The 17,006-nt window shown below is 42.2% G+C and overlaps 1 long non-coding RNA gene across 1 annotated transcript; it reads left to right on the top strand.

The window, feature by feature from the left end:
• Positions 1-2,155: 2,155 nt before the first annotated feature.
• Positions 2,156-4,056, top strand: LOC140190595 (uncharacterized). The gene is made up of 3 exons (XR_011883642.1): positions 2,156-2,302; positions 2,501-2,609; positions 3,780-4,056. It is a non-coding gene; the product is annotated as an uncharacterized lncRNA (long non-coding RNA).
• The last annotated feature ends 12,950 nt before the right edge of the window (positions 4,057-17,006 follow it).

Below are 17,006 nucleotides of genomic sequence, written 5' to 3'. Positions count from 1 at the left end.
CCCTTTCACCCCTGGGTTGTGCTCTCTGTCTCTCATTAGTGGGTGAGAGATTGTTGCCGATTCTCGGGTCACAGAACTTGGAAAAAAAGTGGCACAACAGACTTTTAACACCGCAAATCAGGGAGTGTTTTATTACGTCTCCCCTGTCACAGTGAAAGGGGACATTTTTTCCCATTATTAGGGACAGCAAGAGCCTGTAGTATGTCAAATTGCTGGGTGAACGATTAGTCTTTGTTGTATCACAGATCGTGGTCTTCATTGGGGGCTTTGCTATTGCACGTTCGGTGGGTGGAGCGTGCTGTTGCTTTTTTTGCGGAAGTGGGTGAGGGTGAGGGAGTGTCATTGCTTTGCTGTTGCTTGTGTTAGCGGGAGGAGTGGGGGGGCTTTGGGGTTCTAACATCTTAACTGTCACTCATTCTTAGGGGCACTTCTGGTTTTATGGATGTCTGCAAAGAACAAGAGTTTCAGGGTGTACAGTACATTTCTCTGATATTAAAGGGAACTACCGAACTATCTACAATGATCAATTTATCTACTAACCAGTATGCCTTTGGACTGTGTGAGGAAACCGGTGCACCCAGGGAAAATCCATGCGCGCAGACTCCTTAAAGATCATGTAGGACTTGAACTCTGAACTCTGATGCCCCGAGCTGTAATAGCGTCACACTAACCGCCACTCTACCATGACGCGTTGACAACCAACATACGCAAGGACGTGTTGGGGCAGACCGCAAGTTTTGCCATTCATTCTGGCGCTAGTATGGTATGCCCACAATTCTCTGCCAATCCCTTTTGCACCATTGCAGCACCATCTGACATGATGCCTCAGTACAACACTCTACGTCTAACTTTTAACCTCCTGCTCTATCAGTAGATCATTGCAATCAACTGGACGTTCAGGTGAACCAGCTGCCTCATACCAACCAGTGAAGTCATTAACTCTTCTGAGCAACACACACAAAATGTTGGAGGAACTCAGCATGTTAGGCAGCATCTAGCCTTCGGCAGGGCTGGACTCCGGTCTTCTACGAAATGCGAAGGGTTTCAGCCTGAGACATCAACTGTACTTTTTTCCATAGATGCTGCCTGGCCTGCTGAGTTCCTCCAGCATTTTGTGTGTGTTGCTCGGATTTCCAGCATCTGCAGATTTTCTCTTGTTTGTGACTCTTCATCTGAACTGCTTACTGCTGATGACTGAATATTCCTTATTCCCAGCAAATGGCAGATCACAGTCCAAATGATACCCCAAGCTGGCCCAGACTGCCACTATGGGCCATATCACCTCCTCTAGCACTGGGTCTTCTAATTTGGTTCATGGAAGCTCATCGTGCTGGGACCTGCTGACTCTTTAGCAATGGGGACTTTCTGCCCATTTATCTCATTGCTACTGTTAGTCAATGCTACAGTGAAAAAAGTGTGCATGTGTAGAGCTCTCTGCAACTCCGCAAATCCAGGGATTTTGTCAAACGCTCCGTATAGTCTCTCTGCCCCCCGTTGATATTACTATCTCACTATCATTCCCACTTCAGGAGCATCACCTTCCCTTTCACTGCCAAATAATTTCCTAATAGCCACTGGTTTTGCACCACTCCAACTTTCCTTTGGCATGGAACCATTGCAACAAAGGCTCCATTCCATCTCCCGGCAGGACATCCTTTTAGTTATGGTCCAGGCTTTGAACTCACCTTCACACTCCTTCTGCAATGGCGCCTGTGCCTAGCTGCTGACTCCCACACCTACATCAATGAAGAAAGGTGCATATCTTCGCTGTCCTCTCTTTCTGAATTATCCCTTGTCTCATCAACTGGGGTAGTGAAATAGCAGTAATCACGCAGTTAGCACTGTGGTAGTACCTGCATCTCTCATGGCCACTTGTCCAATGCTGGGGCAGGCTTTCACACCCCTGTATCCCCTCCCTACCCAGCAATGGAATCCTCAAACACACAGCCCCTCAGTTCATGTGGCTCAATCCATTCGATGTCTATAGTTGGCGGTGTAGTCACTGGTTCAGCACCATGGACATAATGGGATCCAGCTGGCTCCATTGGCAACTCTGCAGTGTATCTGGAACATCTCTCCTGCGCAGGCTCTGACAGCAGTGTGCTCTGAATCAATGTGCTGTGAAGTATTTGAGCTTGGCGCAGTAACAGAGCCAGTAGTGATGTAGCAACATGAGTCCAGTGATGCTGTTTCGATACTGACTCCTTGTGCCGGGTGGAGTTTGCATTTCTCCCTCTGACTGCTTGGGTTTCCTCCTGTTTCCGAAAAACATGCAGATGGACCACCGTAAATTATCACTAAGGTAGGTGAGGGGTCGAACCCGAGCTCAGGGGAACGTCGGGAGAATAGAATGGGTTAGAGTAGGATTAGAACGATCAGCACAGACTCAATGGGCCAAGGAACTTATTTTTGTGCTTTAAAGTGTCAAGGTTTCAAAGTAGATTTAATATCAAAGTATGTACATATATCATACACAACTTTGACATTCATCTTCATGCAGGCAGCTCAAAATGAAGAAACACAGTCAAATCCATGAAAAACCCTACACAGCCAAGACCGGCAAACATCCAATGTGTGAGACAAGAACAAATCGTGCACCCAGTAGAAAGGTAAGCATTTAATACCCAGAGCATGAACCGCAGCGTCCCAGGAAGTTAGTCTACCATCGCGGGGGCGAGCGAAGCTGATCCAGTGGCCTGATGGCTCCATGCTGCAGCTGCAGGGCCTGTTCAGTGCTGAACCGAGTGAAACTGGTCCCGGAGCTCGGTGACTGCAGGGCCACAGCTGCTCCTGAAGCTGGCAACAAGGACACAAGGCTCTTGCCGCACCTACTCAATGGTAGCAGTGAGAAGAGAGGGGTACGGGTCAAGCTCAAGCAGAACTATGTTTACTAGAAAAGTTGGTAGATTTATCTCCCTGTGACTCCATTTCCCATATACAAACTTGCCTACAACATACTGACTTGCACAAGAGGCGCTCCGATAGTTGGAGCCGAACATGGATATTGTGTCCATTCAGGAGGCTCCTCCTCTCCACGCAGCTGACGAATCCAAAGGAACAGCAGAAACCGAGACAGGCTTGGCACCAGCAACTATGCAGGAGCCGCCAGTCAGATTTGAACACAACGTAGTAATGCCTTAGGAACTCCAGCTCTGGATTTTGCCTCAGGTTTAGTCCCAAACTCTTCCACATGAATGGGTCTAGCCATAAGGCAGTGGAGGTTTGCTATCAGAGACTTCTTTCTCCAAGATGAGCTGCCAACCATGGCTGGCGAGAACCATTTGCCAAAGCGGCTGATTTTAAGGTGCCAGTAACCTACTTTGCCCGTTCTCCTGTCAGGGAAATGATTTTGCCAGGCTTGGTAGAAGAGAAGGCAAGCAGCAGGGTTTGGTTGTCAGAGGCTATTTAGGACGACACATGTCTTTGAGAGCATTTAATAGGTAGCGGGAGCTTATCCACACTGCCTCCACCCCTGGCTATAACAACCCAAAGGAAACTGATAGGCACAATAACCACAATATTCTCAATCAATAAGCTGGCTATTAACATATTGTTTACTTTCTCTTCAGATGTAACATTTGTAACACCCTGGGAAAGGCTTCATTACTAACGTAATGGCCTTTCTGCAGAAGCACTGCTAATATAATGGTTTTTCTGCGGCGCTTGGGTTATGGCTAGAGATAATGGGGACTTGGAATGTGCGCCGTCCAATGAAGGGGGTGTTTTTTCTTGATGTGTGTCTGAGACCGAGGTGATCTGGGTCTTTTGTTTGGTGGAAGATGGAGAGAGAAGATGTCAGAAAGGAGAGGTTGTAGACAGCAGGGCGGAGTGGATTTGGTGTGGGGCCAGGAGCCGACGAAGCCCGGGGAAATCGATGGAGGACCACCAGAAGGGAAACCGTGAGCTCCAACTTGTGCACATTGGACCGTTTCATTAAAATGGGCCCTTTAATTTTTGTTTTTCTTTACCAACCCTTTAGTCAAATTTAGAATTATAAAGCTAAATCGTTTAATTGCATATGATGTACTGTCTCTTATTTTGTGGTACTGATTTGTAATGGGGAAAATGGATCACACAACATCCACACAAACAAGAGGCTTCGCACCTCGGATTTCACCCGTCTGGCAGGGCCACAGACTGTCTTCCCTAGACTAACATCGTCAGCCAAACCTGAGGGTTACACATCCATTTAATGTACCAGTCTCCAATTTTTAATTCCCTAATCCCATAAGACCATACACATAGGAGCACAATTAGGCCATTTGGCCCATCGAGTCTGCTCTGCTATTTCATCATGGCTGATCCATTTTTCCTCTCAGCCCCAATCTCCTGCCTTTCCCCCAGATCCCTTCATGCCCTGACCAATCAAGAACCTATCAACCTCTGTCTTAAATATATGTAAAGATTTGGCCTTCACAGCCACCTGTGGCAACAGATTCCACAGATTCACCACTCTCTGGCTTAAGAAATCCCTTCTTACCTGCATTCTAAAAGGATGGCCCTCTATTCTGAGGCTGAATCCTCTGTTCTTAGAGTCTCCCACCATAGGAAACGTCACCTCCACATCCACTGTATCAAAGCCTTTCAACATTCGATAGGTTTCAATTAGGTCACCCCTCATTCTTCTGAATCCTAGTGAATACAGATCCAGAGCCATCAAACACTCTTTATACGACAAGCTGTTCAATCCTGGAATCATTTTCATGAATGTCCTTTGAACCCTCTCCAAGTGTCAGCAAGGGAACCAAAACTGCCCACAATACTCCAAGTGAGGCCTCACCAGTGCTTTTATGATGCTTCAACATTCCATCCTTGCTTTTATATTCTAGTCCTCTTGAAATGAATGTTAACATCCCACTTGGCTTCCTCACCACAGACTCATCCTGCAAATGACCCTTCAGAGAATCCTGCACAAGGACTCTCAAGTCCCTTTGCACATAAAAGGAAGTGGTCCCTGTGGAACATCACCAATCACCAGCTGCCAACCAGAAAAGCCTCCGTTTATTCCCACACTTTGCCTCCTGCCAATCAGACACTGCCTTATCCATGCTACTATTTTTCGGTACTACCATGGGTTCTTATCTTGTTAAGCAGCCTCATGTGTGGCACCTTGTCAAAGGCGTTCTGAAAATCCAGGTTCACAACATCAACTCATCACCTTTGTCTATCCTGCTTGTCATTTCTTCAAAGAATTACAACAGATTTGTCAGGCAAGATCTTCCCTTAAGGAAACCATGCTCACTATGGTCTATTTTATCATGTGCCCCCAAGTACCCTGAAATCTCCTCCTTAACAATTGACTCCAACCTCTTCCCAACCACTGGTAAGACTAACTGGCCTATAGTTTCCTTTCTTCTGCCTCTTTCTCTTCTTGAAGAGTCGAGTGACACTTGCTATTTTCCAGTCTTCTGCAACCATTCCACAATCTAGTGATTCTCGAAAGATCATTAATAATGCCCCCACAATCTCTCCAGCCACCTCTTTCAGAACCCTGCAGTGTACACTATCTGGTCCAGGTGTCTTCAGTCCCTTCAGTTTCCCCAAGAACCTTTACCCTAGTAATGGCAACTTCACACATTTCTGACCCCTGACTCTCTGGAACTTCCACCATACTACTGACGTCTTCCATAGTGAATAGGGATGTAAAATACTTATCCAATTCGTCCACCATTTCCTTGTCCCACAATGTCGTACCTGCCAATCTCTAGTTGTGCTACAAGTTCATCTACATTATTCCATATACCACGTGCATTCAAATAATCCACCTTCAGTTCTGTATTCACCCTTTCTGATTTTGTCCTCCTTTCACGTTGTAACTCATCCTGTTGACTGCAATTTAGCCCCATCATCAGCCTCTCCTTGCTAGGAATCTCACTACACATTGCCTTTGGTTGTAAATCAACTACCTCATCCTCAGCACTATCATTCCAGTTCCCTTCCCACTGCCAAATTAGTTTAAACCCTTCGTAACAACTCGAGCAACCTGCCCATAAGGATATCGGACCCTCTCGGGTTCAAGTGTAACCCATCCCTTTTGTACAGGTCAGAAGAGATCCCAATGATCTGAATCTGAACCCCTACCCCCAGCATCAGTTCCTCAGCCACGCAATCACCTGCCAAATCATCCTAATCTTACCCTTAATGGTGTGTGTCACAGACAGCAGTCTGGAGATTACTACCCTGCACAGGGTAAGCAGAGGGATGGAATGAGACTGCCCTACAACTTAACACCCTGCGTTCAAGCAAAGTAGGTTAATGTCTTTGCCATCGGTTATCTCTTTAGTGACTCCCACTGCCATGCAATACAGTGCCTATAACGAGTATTCACCCCGCCCCCCGGAAATTTTAAAGTTTTAGGTTTTCCAACATTGAATCACAATGGATTTAATTTGGCATTTTTGACACTGATCAACAGAAAAACTCCTTTGGGTCAAGATAAAAACAGATCCTTACAAAGTGATCTAAAGTAATTACGAATATAAAACACAAAATAATTGATTGCATAAGTATTCACCCTCTTCAAGTCAGTATTTAGTAGATGCACCTTTGACAGCAATATCAGCCTTGAGTCTGTGTGGATAGGTCTCTATCAGCTTTGCACATCTGGACACTGCAGTTTTTCCCCACTCCTCTTTACAAAACTGCTCAAGCTCTGTCAGATTGCAAGGCGGTTGTGAGCCACAGATTCTCAATTGGATTGAGGTGTGGACTCTGTCTAGGCCACTTCAGGACATTAACTGTCGTTTTTAAGCCATGTATAGCTTTGGCTCTATACTTGGGGTCATTGTCTTGCTGGAAAACAAATCCTCTCCCAAGTTGCTGAGCTCTTGCGCACTGCATCCGGTTTCCTCGAGGATTTCCCTGTATTTTTCTGCATTCATTTTACCCTCTACCTTCACAAGCTTTCCAGGGTCTGCTGCAGTGAAGCATCCCCAAAGCATGATGCAGCCACCATCATGCTTCATGGTAGGGATGGTGTGTATTTGATACTGTGTGATGTTTGGCAGCGTTTAGACTGATGACCAAAACACTCAATTATGGTTTCATCAGACCATAGAAACGTCTTCCACATGCCTTCTGACAAACTCTAGCTGAGATTTCATGTGATCTTTTTTCCCCAACAATGACTTTCTCTTAAACAACAGGAATTCTGCAGATGCTGGAAATTCAAGCAACACACATAAAAGTTGCTGGTGAATGCAGCAGGCCGGGCAGCATCTCTAGGAAGAGGTACAGTCAACGTTTCAGGCCGAGACCCTTTGTCAGGACTAACTGAAGGAAGAGCTAATAAGAGATTTGAAAGTTGGGGGGGGAGGGGGAGATCCAAAATGATAGGAGAAGACAGGAGGGGGAGGGATGGAGCCAAGAGCTGGACAGGTGATAGGCAAAAGGGATATGAGAGGATCATGGGACAGGAGGTCCGGGAAGAAAGACAAGGAGGGCGGGGGGGGGTACTCAGAGGATGGGCAAGGGATATATTCAGAGGGACAGAGGGAGAAAAAGGAGAGTGAGAGAAAGAATGTGTGTATAAAAATAAGTGACAGATGGGGTACGAGGGGGAGGTGGGGCATCAGCGGAAGTTAGAGAAGTCGATATTCATGCCATCAGGTTGGAGGCTACCCAGACGGAATATAAGATGTTGTTCCTCCAACCTGAGTGTGGCTTCATCTTTACAGTAGAGGAGGCCGTGGATAGACATGTCAGAATGGGAATGGGATGTGGAATTAAAATGTGTGGCCACTGGGAGATCCTGCTTTCTCTGGTGGACAGAGCGTAGGTGTTCAGCAAAGCGGTCTCCCAGTCTGCGTCGGGTCTCGCCAATATATAGAAGGCCACATCGGGAGCACCGGACACAGTATATCACCCCAGCCGACTCACAGGTGAGGGACAGTAACGTGGAAGAGTTAGATGTCAGGGAGGAGTCTAGGCCTTTGCTCCATGCTCCCCATTTGAAGTCCACAGATGTAGACACGTAACGAAGGATATTTGGATTCCAGGCCTCCACTCAGCGTACAAAGTTCAGCAATGAGGGCATGGGATGAAGGACTTTCGGAGTCCAGGCTGTCACTCCACGTTCGAAGTCAAGCTAAGTGGATGTGGGACTTCTGGAGTCCAGGCCTCCACTTCATGCTCTGAGGCCAGCACCATGGCCGGTGATGAAGGACATCTGTGAATGTTGGGCTCTGGGATCAGGTGTCTGTGCGAGCAGCAAGACATGAGGATGTATGAGGCCCGGTAGGTTGGGGGTCCTGTCATTGTCTAGTCCAGGGGTCAACACTGAAGATCAAATCCTGAAAGTTGACGAGAAGTCCAAAATTTGAAACCCAGTGGCTGCAGCCCAGAGACTGGAGGTCTGTCCTGGAAAATGGAGGACTGTCTGTGTGTGTGGATGGGCGTGAGAGGGGAAAGGGTCTTGTTTTGCTGTTGTTGTTTTGTTGTTTGTGTGTTCTGCTTTCAGCATGCTATGTTGGCACCGGAACGTGTGTGGCACCTGCTGGCTGTCCTCAGGTTGTGTTGGTTGTTAATGCAAACGATGGATTTCACTGTATGTTTTAATGTACATGTGATAAATAAATATGAATCTAAATCTGAATGTGGGAGAACAGTGTTAATATTTTAGTCGGATGATTCATCATCAGACCTTTCTTTGCTTTTAGGTTTGAAGGAGTGCAACTTTAGCTGGTCCTGAAGCCTAACACTCCTGCAGATCCATCTCCTTCTGCACATTTCTCTGATCCCATCCCTGCCCTTTGTGATACAACCTGGCATGTTTCCAACATTCCATGTTTTTTTTTACTTATTGAGATACAGCATGGAATAAGCCCTTCCACCACCCAGCAACCCCTGACCAAACTGTACCCTAATCCTGGGATAATTTACAATGACCAATCAACCCGCCAACCAGTACGTCTTTGGACTGTGGGAGGAAACCAGAGCATCTGGAGGAAACCCACACGGTCGTGGGAAGAACGTACAAACTCCTTACAGGCAGCAGTGGGAACTGAACCGGGGTCACTGGTACTGTAAAACATTCTGCTAACCACTACGCTACCATACCACCCCATCTTCTTCACCCTGACTCTGAAATATCAGACCCGATCAAGGTGCCAAACAGCAAACTCCCACATCTCCATCCCAGCGGATTCATATCCTGGGATGACGTTGAATTCTTCATCCACTGATATCTCCTTCACACCCTTTCTCAGCTTCAGAAGAACCTATATGCATACTTCCTGCCATCTCTATTGCTAACTGCTGACCATGTTAATTTTTTGACCTCACTCTAATTAACCCTGGTCTGAACTGGCAGCACTTCACTCGCTAAGGATCTGCCCCCAACACTGCCATCAAAACTTCTGACGAGTGGTGTTTTTGTGGTTTGCCTGAGTGGCCTCTACCTTACAGAGACAGTCACCAACTTTATGGTCACTGCTCATGTCTCCATCTACACCATGACCCCACCACAGGGTATCAGAACTTCATTTCCCAGGCAATCACTGAGTTAATTTCTCTAGAGACAGAAATCATCAGCAGATTAAGCAGTGTCTGAGAGGGGAGAAACAGAATTAACGATCCTGGACTTCCGTCATAACAATCATCAGCCTGAAAAGTCAACACTCTCCCTTCACCTGCTGCACAGTTTCAAATGTTTTTGCTCTTAGTTCATATGGTCTGGGAACAGAGTACATCACAGATTCACTTTCCTTTTATAATCCCGCTCACTCTCTCAGGTTTTCTTCCACCGGTCTCTTAAATTTAAGCTATCACCTTCGAAAGATAATGGGCAAGTCAGCTTTGTTGAACTACGCTCCTAAACAGTGGAACTCAATACCTAAAATCATAGGGGAAACAGACTCAGTAGACACCTTTAAACACCAGCGCAGAAGATGGTTTTCCACCTGAATTTTATAAAAAATTTAAAGATTTATTATTTCCTCTTTTTATGGAACTAATACGTCAAGCAGAAAAAATACATAAACTTCCAGAATCTTTTTCAACAGCCATTGTAATAGTATTGCCAAAAAAAGACAGAGATCCTATGAAACCAGCATCATACAGGCCTATTTCTTTATTGAATACGGATTATAAAATAATAGCAAAAATTTTATCGAATAGATTATCTAAATATTTACCAAAATTAATACATATGGATCAAACAGGATTTATTAAAAATAGACAATTGGCAGATAATGTAACCCGGCTACTCAGTATAATTCATTTGGCACAAAAAAGGGATGAGAAGAGTATAGTAGTAGCTTTGGATGCAGAAAAAGCATTTGATAGATTAGAATGGGATTTTTTATTTAAAGTACTAGAAAAATATGGGTTAGGAACATCTTTTATAAATTGGATTAAAACTTTAAATTCTAACCCTAAAGCTAAAGTAGTGACAAACTCTCAAATTTCAACACCATTCCAGTTAAAAAGGTCAACTAGACAAGGTTGTCCACTATCACCTGCTTTATTTGTATTGGCGATAGAGCCATTAGCAGAACTAATTAGAATTGATCCAGATATTATGGGTTTTAGAGTTAATCAGGAGGAATATAAAATTAATCTTTTTGCCGATGATGTTTTGATCTATTTAACAAACCCACAACATTCGTTACATAAATTATCTTCTAGATTGGATGAATATGGGAAGGTATCGGGTTACAAAATAAATTGGGATAAAAGTGAAATTTTACCTCTTACTAAAGGAGACTATAGTCAATGTCGATTAGTAACCCAATTTAGATGGTAAATGGTAAATTTAGACGGTAAATGGTATAAAGTATTTAGGTATAAGACTTGATAATGATGTAAAGAATTTATATAAATTTAATTATTTACCACTATTGAAAAAAATTCAAGAAGATCTTGACAAATGGATGATATTACCAATAACATTAGTAGGTAGAGTCAATGTTGTAAAAATGAATATATTTCCTAGATTACAGTATTTGTTTCAAACATTACCAATACAATTGTCACAGAAATTTTTTCAAGAGTTAAATAAATGTCTGAGAAAATTTCTTTGGAAAAGTAAAATGTCAAGAATATCATTGGAAAAATTGACATGTAAATTTGGGTTAGGAGGGTTACAACTTCCAAACTTTAAAAACTATTATAAAGCAAATCAACTTAGATTTATTGCATCTTTCTTCGATGATCGAAAACCAGCATGGATTAAAATAGAACTAGACAAGATAGGAGAAAATAGACCTGAAGATTTTATATATAAATGGGAATCTAAATTGATACGGGAAAAGAAAGAATCTCCTATATTAACACATTTGATTGATCTATGGAATAAGATAAATGTTGATAATGAAACACAGAAATCTCTATTAGCAAGGAGACCTTTGTTCCAAAACAGACTTATTCCTTTTACAATGGACAATCAACTTTTATATAATTGGTACCAAAAAGGGATTAAATTTATAGGAGATTGTTTTGAACGAGGTATATTGATGTCATTTGAACAATTAAAGGATAAATATAAAATATCTAATAATACTTTCTTTTGTTACTTTCAATTAAGGGCTTACTTAAAAGGTAAGCTGGGTCAAACAAAGTTTTTGCCAAAACCTAATGAAATTGAAATTTTAATTCAAAAAGGGAAAATTAAAAAATTTATTTCTTGTATGTATAATTTGATTCAAGAACAGACAATTAAACAAGGAACCCATAAGTCAAAGCAAAAATGGGAAACAGATCTGAATATTAATATTGATGAAACAAATTGGTCAAGACTTTGTCTTGACAGTATGACAAATACAATAAATGTTCGACTTAGATTAGTACAATATAATTTTTTACACCAATTATATATTACACCGCAAAAAATAAATAGATTAAATTCAAATCTATCTGATAAATGTTTTCGGTGTAATCAAGAAATTGGTACTTTTTTACATTCTACTTGGTCTTGTTTTAAAATCCAACCCTTTTGGATAAATTTAAGAATCTTTTTGGAACAAATTACTGGAACTCAACTTCCACATAACCCTATATTATTTCTATTAGGTGATATTGAAGGGATAAAACCGAAACTTAAATTGAATAAATATCAGAAAGAATTTATAAAAATTGCATTGGCAGTAGCTAAGAAGACTATAGCAGTTACTTGGAAATCTGATTCGTATTTAAGTATGGATCGTTGGAATAATGAAATGGCTAGTTCTATTCCACTCAAAAAAATTACTTATAATTTAAGAGATAAATATGTAACATTTTTGAATATTTGGCGCCCTTATTTACAAAAGATAGGATGGAATAATTATACCAAATTTATTTTGAATCCCATGGAGCATGTGGAAACCTTCCAACACCCAGGCGGCTCTTTTCTTTTTTTTTTTCTCTTTCTTTCTTTTTAGGTAGGACTATATATGGGGGGGCAGGGTTAAGGGGAGGGGGGAGGGTAGATTCTATTTTTTCATGTATTCTTTTTGAAAATTCAATAAAAATTATATTACAAATAAAAACACCAGCGCAAAACCTATTTATTTAACTTTGCTTCTAACTAACAGCATCTTGTCCTTTATTTTTATGTTTGCACTTAATCTCATTGTAAAGCACTTTGAACTACATTGCTTGTATGGAAAGTGCTCTAAATAATAAATAACTGGTTATTATTAATATTACTATATTTGCAGTACCTTAATTTTTATGCTTTTTAACACAAAACTTAAAGGTACACCTATAGAGAAGTGTTCTTCATGGATTTGTAAAGAGTCCACGTTCTCAGTTATTTGACTGAATTTGTGAAGATTTCCTAAATTGGTGGACAAGAGAACATACAGTATGTAAAGGTTCAAAGATTCAAAGGTCCAATTTAATGTCAGAGAAATGTATACAATATACATCCTGAAGTGTTTTTTCTTCGCAACCATCCACGAAAACAGAGGAGTGACCCAAAGAATGAACGGCAGTTAAATGTAAGAACGCCAAAGTCCCCCCACCCCAGCTTCGCTCCCGCCCACGTGTAAACGGCAGCAAGCAACAATCCCCCTCCTACCATCAGCAAAAAAAAAAAGCATCAGCACTCACCACCAAGCACTCAAGCGTGCGCAAAACAACAGTAAAGACACAGACTTGCAGTACCCCAACTCATTCACCCGGTCTTCGACATACCGCAGCTTCTCTCTCTCTGATGTAATTTATTGGAAATCCAGAATACTTTCAACAAAGTTACTTATTAGTGGAAGCTGAAGGGCAGTTTTTCACCTCGATAAGATATTGACAGAGTGGCAGGCAAACAGATATTGTACAGATAATTGGTTGTTAGACGAGTGGTGTTCCTCAGAATTATTTTATTCCTATCTTTAATTAATCACAATATTTAATATTAACTTGAATGATAGAAGAGAAAGATGTTCCAATAACCCTGTGTTGCCAATAACCCTTAGATAAGTGCTGTAAATGACAGCAGTAAGTTTAAAAAGATCAACAGATGTAGCAAAGCTGCAGCTAATGGGTTTCTTTGTGGTCAAATATGAAATCATTCACTTTAAATCCTAAAAGAATGCACCAGTGTAAGTCCTAAATGGTAGAAAGCTAAAAACAGGGACCAAGGTACATTAAAATATTATGAACTCGTAAAAAGTAATCAAGATTTTTGCTGGAATGCTGCTTTTGTATCTCAAGGACTGTACTACAAGGGAACTTAAATTAATCTGCAGCTCTAGAAAGTAGTTTATATAAAATAGTTGACGTACTCCGCTTGGTTAGGGCCACTACAGTTTAGTAAAAGTATATTGTTAAAACTATAAGTCATAGGAGCAGAACTAGGCTATTCGGCCCATCGACTCCGTTCTGCCAATCAATCTTATTGTTCTCAGAATCAGGTTTATTATCATTGACATATGTTGTAAAATTTGTTGAAATTTCTTGAAGAATTTGAAGCATTTCTATGATTTATCAGAATGCCACATGGAATCAATAATACAGGGAGAAATTATAAAAAATCTAGGATTATATTTCCCAAAAAGGTGTAATTTAAGCAAACCTTCCGAGATAGTAATTGAAGTTTATTGGGTAAATGGGGCGAAATTACTTCAGTAGGTTGGCATATCTGGGACTGTGTCCCTTTTCCAGCCATCATCAAGGACCCCTACCATCCAGGCCATGCTCTCTTCTCACTGCCGCCATTGAGGAGGTGGTACAGGAGCCTTAGATCCCCAGGTCCCTCACCACCAGGTTCAGGAACAGATATTACCCTTCAATCGTCAGGCTCCTGAGTGGATAACCGCACTCACCTCAACACTGAACTGATTTTCCACAACTGATGGACTCACTCTCATGTCCTCAATATTATTTTTCTGTATTTGTACAGTTCGTCTTCTTTTGCATATTGGTTATTAGTTAGTCTTTGTGCGTAGCTTTTTATTGCTTTTATTGCATTTCTTTGTCCTACTGTAAATGCCTGCAAGAAAATGACTCTCAGGTTTCTATGTAGTGACATATACACAGGCCAATTATAAAGTTACTTTGAACTTTTCAGCAGCGGTGATGCAAAGAAAATAGTTAACACACAGGACGGTAGCAGTTTGGAGCTCTATGGATTCTAAATCAATTGTTATTTTAAAATTGAGTTTAAATTTAGTTCACTAAGGTTATTTGGGGATATGTGGGAAAGGCAGGCATCTGGAGTTGGGTTACATGTTAACATTAATCTCCACTCTAAGTGTAACAGGTTTAAAAGAAGCTAACAGGTTTCTTCGTGTCCAGTGATGAGGATTGTAAGTGATTTCTGAAAGACACAGTCTAGTAGAATGAGTAAACAGTAGCAGCTGCAAATTAACAATGGTGAGTTGTTGAATTTGGTGGAAAACTCAAGGATATGGAGCAATTTACCTCACAGTGTAAATATAAAGAGCCCCAGCAAGAGCGAGACCTGAAGACGTCTACATATTAATCTTTGGAAGTATTATTCATTAATAAAATGTGTGGAATAGTGAGGAAGGAAGCAAGAAGGTTGTGCTAAACCATTATAAATCACTGGTTAAGCCTCAGCTGGAGTATTACATTCAATTCTGGATGCTGTCCTTTCGGAAGAATGTCAAAGGTTTGCGAGGGGGCGGAGAAGCTTTACTGAGATGGTACTAGATGTGAGGGACTACAGTTAGATTAGATTATGAGGGCACGCAGTCGTCTTTCATTCTCATTTAGTAATGCATGCATTAAGAAATGATACAATATTCCTCCGGTGTGATATCACAAAAACACAGGACAGACCACGACTGAAAAACTAACAAAAACCACATAATTATAACATATAGTTACAACAGTGCAACAATACCATAACTTGATGAAGAACAGGCCATGGCACAGTAAAAAAGTTCAAAGTCTCTCAAAAGTCTCACATCTCACGTAGACGGGAGAAGGAAGAAAACTCTCCCTGCCATGCCCGACCACAGTCTGACTCTGATTCATCCGAAAACTTCGAGCCTCCGTTCAGCCCTCCGACACCGAGTACCGAGCGCCATCTCTATCCGAACGCTTCGACCTCAACCTCGGTCGCCAGCAGCAGGCAAAGCCGGGGGTTTTAGGGCCTTCCCTCCGGAAGATTCTCAATCGCGCAGTAACAGCAACAGTGAACCAGCGTTTCAGAAATTTCTCCAGATGTTCCTCTGTGCTTTCAGTGTATCTCCATCAAATCAGAATTGTCCACGGCCCCTATTTAACAGATACGATATCATTTCACCGGAGGGCTGCGCACGCTGCCATCTTCTCCTCCCTCCCGATGTTATGCAGAGAGACTAGAAATGAAGAAGATCTCCTAATCAGAAGGGAAGTGAAAGAGAAGATTTCAACATACCAGCAGAGATTATAAGCCATTTACTTATTCTCTGCTGTATTACTCCATGATTCCATGTGGTGTTTGCTGTAGCATGGTGAAATATGCCAACTTACTGGAGAAATGGAAGCCTCCACAGGCGATGAGATAAATATCACAATGACTTTTTCAGCAATGTTAGTTAAGGTAATAGTATTGCCAGGAGAATGAATATCGCTACCTTGCATTTCTTTAAAATTGACGGCATTATTAACTCACACAAAATGCTGGAGGAACTCAGCAGGCCAGGCGGCATCTATGGAAAGCAGTACAGTCAACATTTTGGACTGAGATCCTTCACCAAGATGGGGTTCCTCCAGCAATTTGTGTGTGTTGCTCGGATTTCCAACACCTGCAGATTTTCTCTTGTTTGTGCATTATTAACTCACCATTTTGACAGCCCTTTCTGGAAATGTAACTAGTTTTTCAGTCTAAGACTTTTTTTCTCTCATGGTTTTTATATTTTGCACTTTCACCCGTTCTTTTTCATTGTTTGTTTTGTGCAGGGGCTGGGGAGTTAAAAGGGTGGACTCCCCTCTGTCAAGGCTGGAGTAGAGGTGGGAGATCACATATACAGCACTGAAGCTGATATGCGTAGTGAAATGGAGTCACAAGAGAGGCTGCAGACGCAGGAAATCTGGATCAACACACACACACACAAATCACAAGTAACACACACAAAATGCTGGAGGAACTCAGAGGGAGATGAATGAACAGTTGCCGTTTCAGGCCGAGACCCTTCTTCAGGACTGGAAAGGAAGAGAGAAGATGATAGAATAAAAAGGTAGGGGTAGGGAAATGAGCTCTAGCTTGAAGGTGATGGGTGAAGCCAGGTGGGTGGGAAAGATAAAGGGCCAGAGAAGAAGAAATCTGATATGAGAGGACGGTAGACCATGGGAGAAAGTGAAGAAGGAGAGGCACCAGGGGAACGTGATAGGCAGGTGAGAAGAGGTAAAAGGCCAGAGTGGGGAATAGAAGAAGAGGGGAGGGGGGAAGGAAAATTTACCAGAAGGAGAAATCAATATTCATGCCATCATGTTGGAGGCTACCCAGACAGAGTATGTCTTCTCCACCTTGTGACTGGCTCATCGTGGAAGAAGAGGAAACCATGAACCGACATGTCGGAACGGGAGTGGGGAGAGGAACTAACATGGTCGGCCACCAGAAAATTCTGCTTTTGGTGGAT

The sequence above is a fragment of the Mobula birostris genome, chromosome 30 (genome assembly GCF_030028105.1).
Source record: "Mobula birostris isolate sMobBir1 chromosome 30, sMobBir1.hap1, whole genome shotgun sequence".
NCBI classification, from domain to species: domain Eukaryota; kingdom Metazoa; phylum Chordata; class Chondrichthyes; order Myliobatiformes; family Myliobatidae; genus Mobula; species Mobula birostris.
Note: the sequence above shows the minus strand (reverse complement) of the source record. Positions and strands in the feature narration are given on the sequence as shown.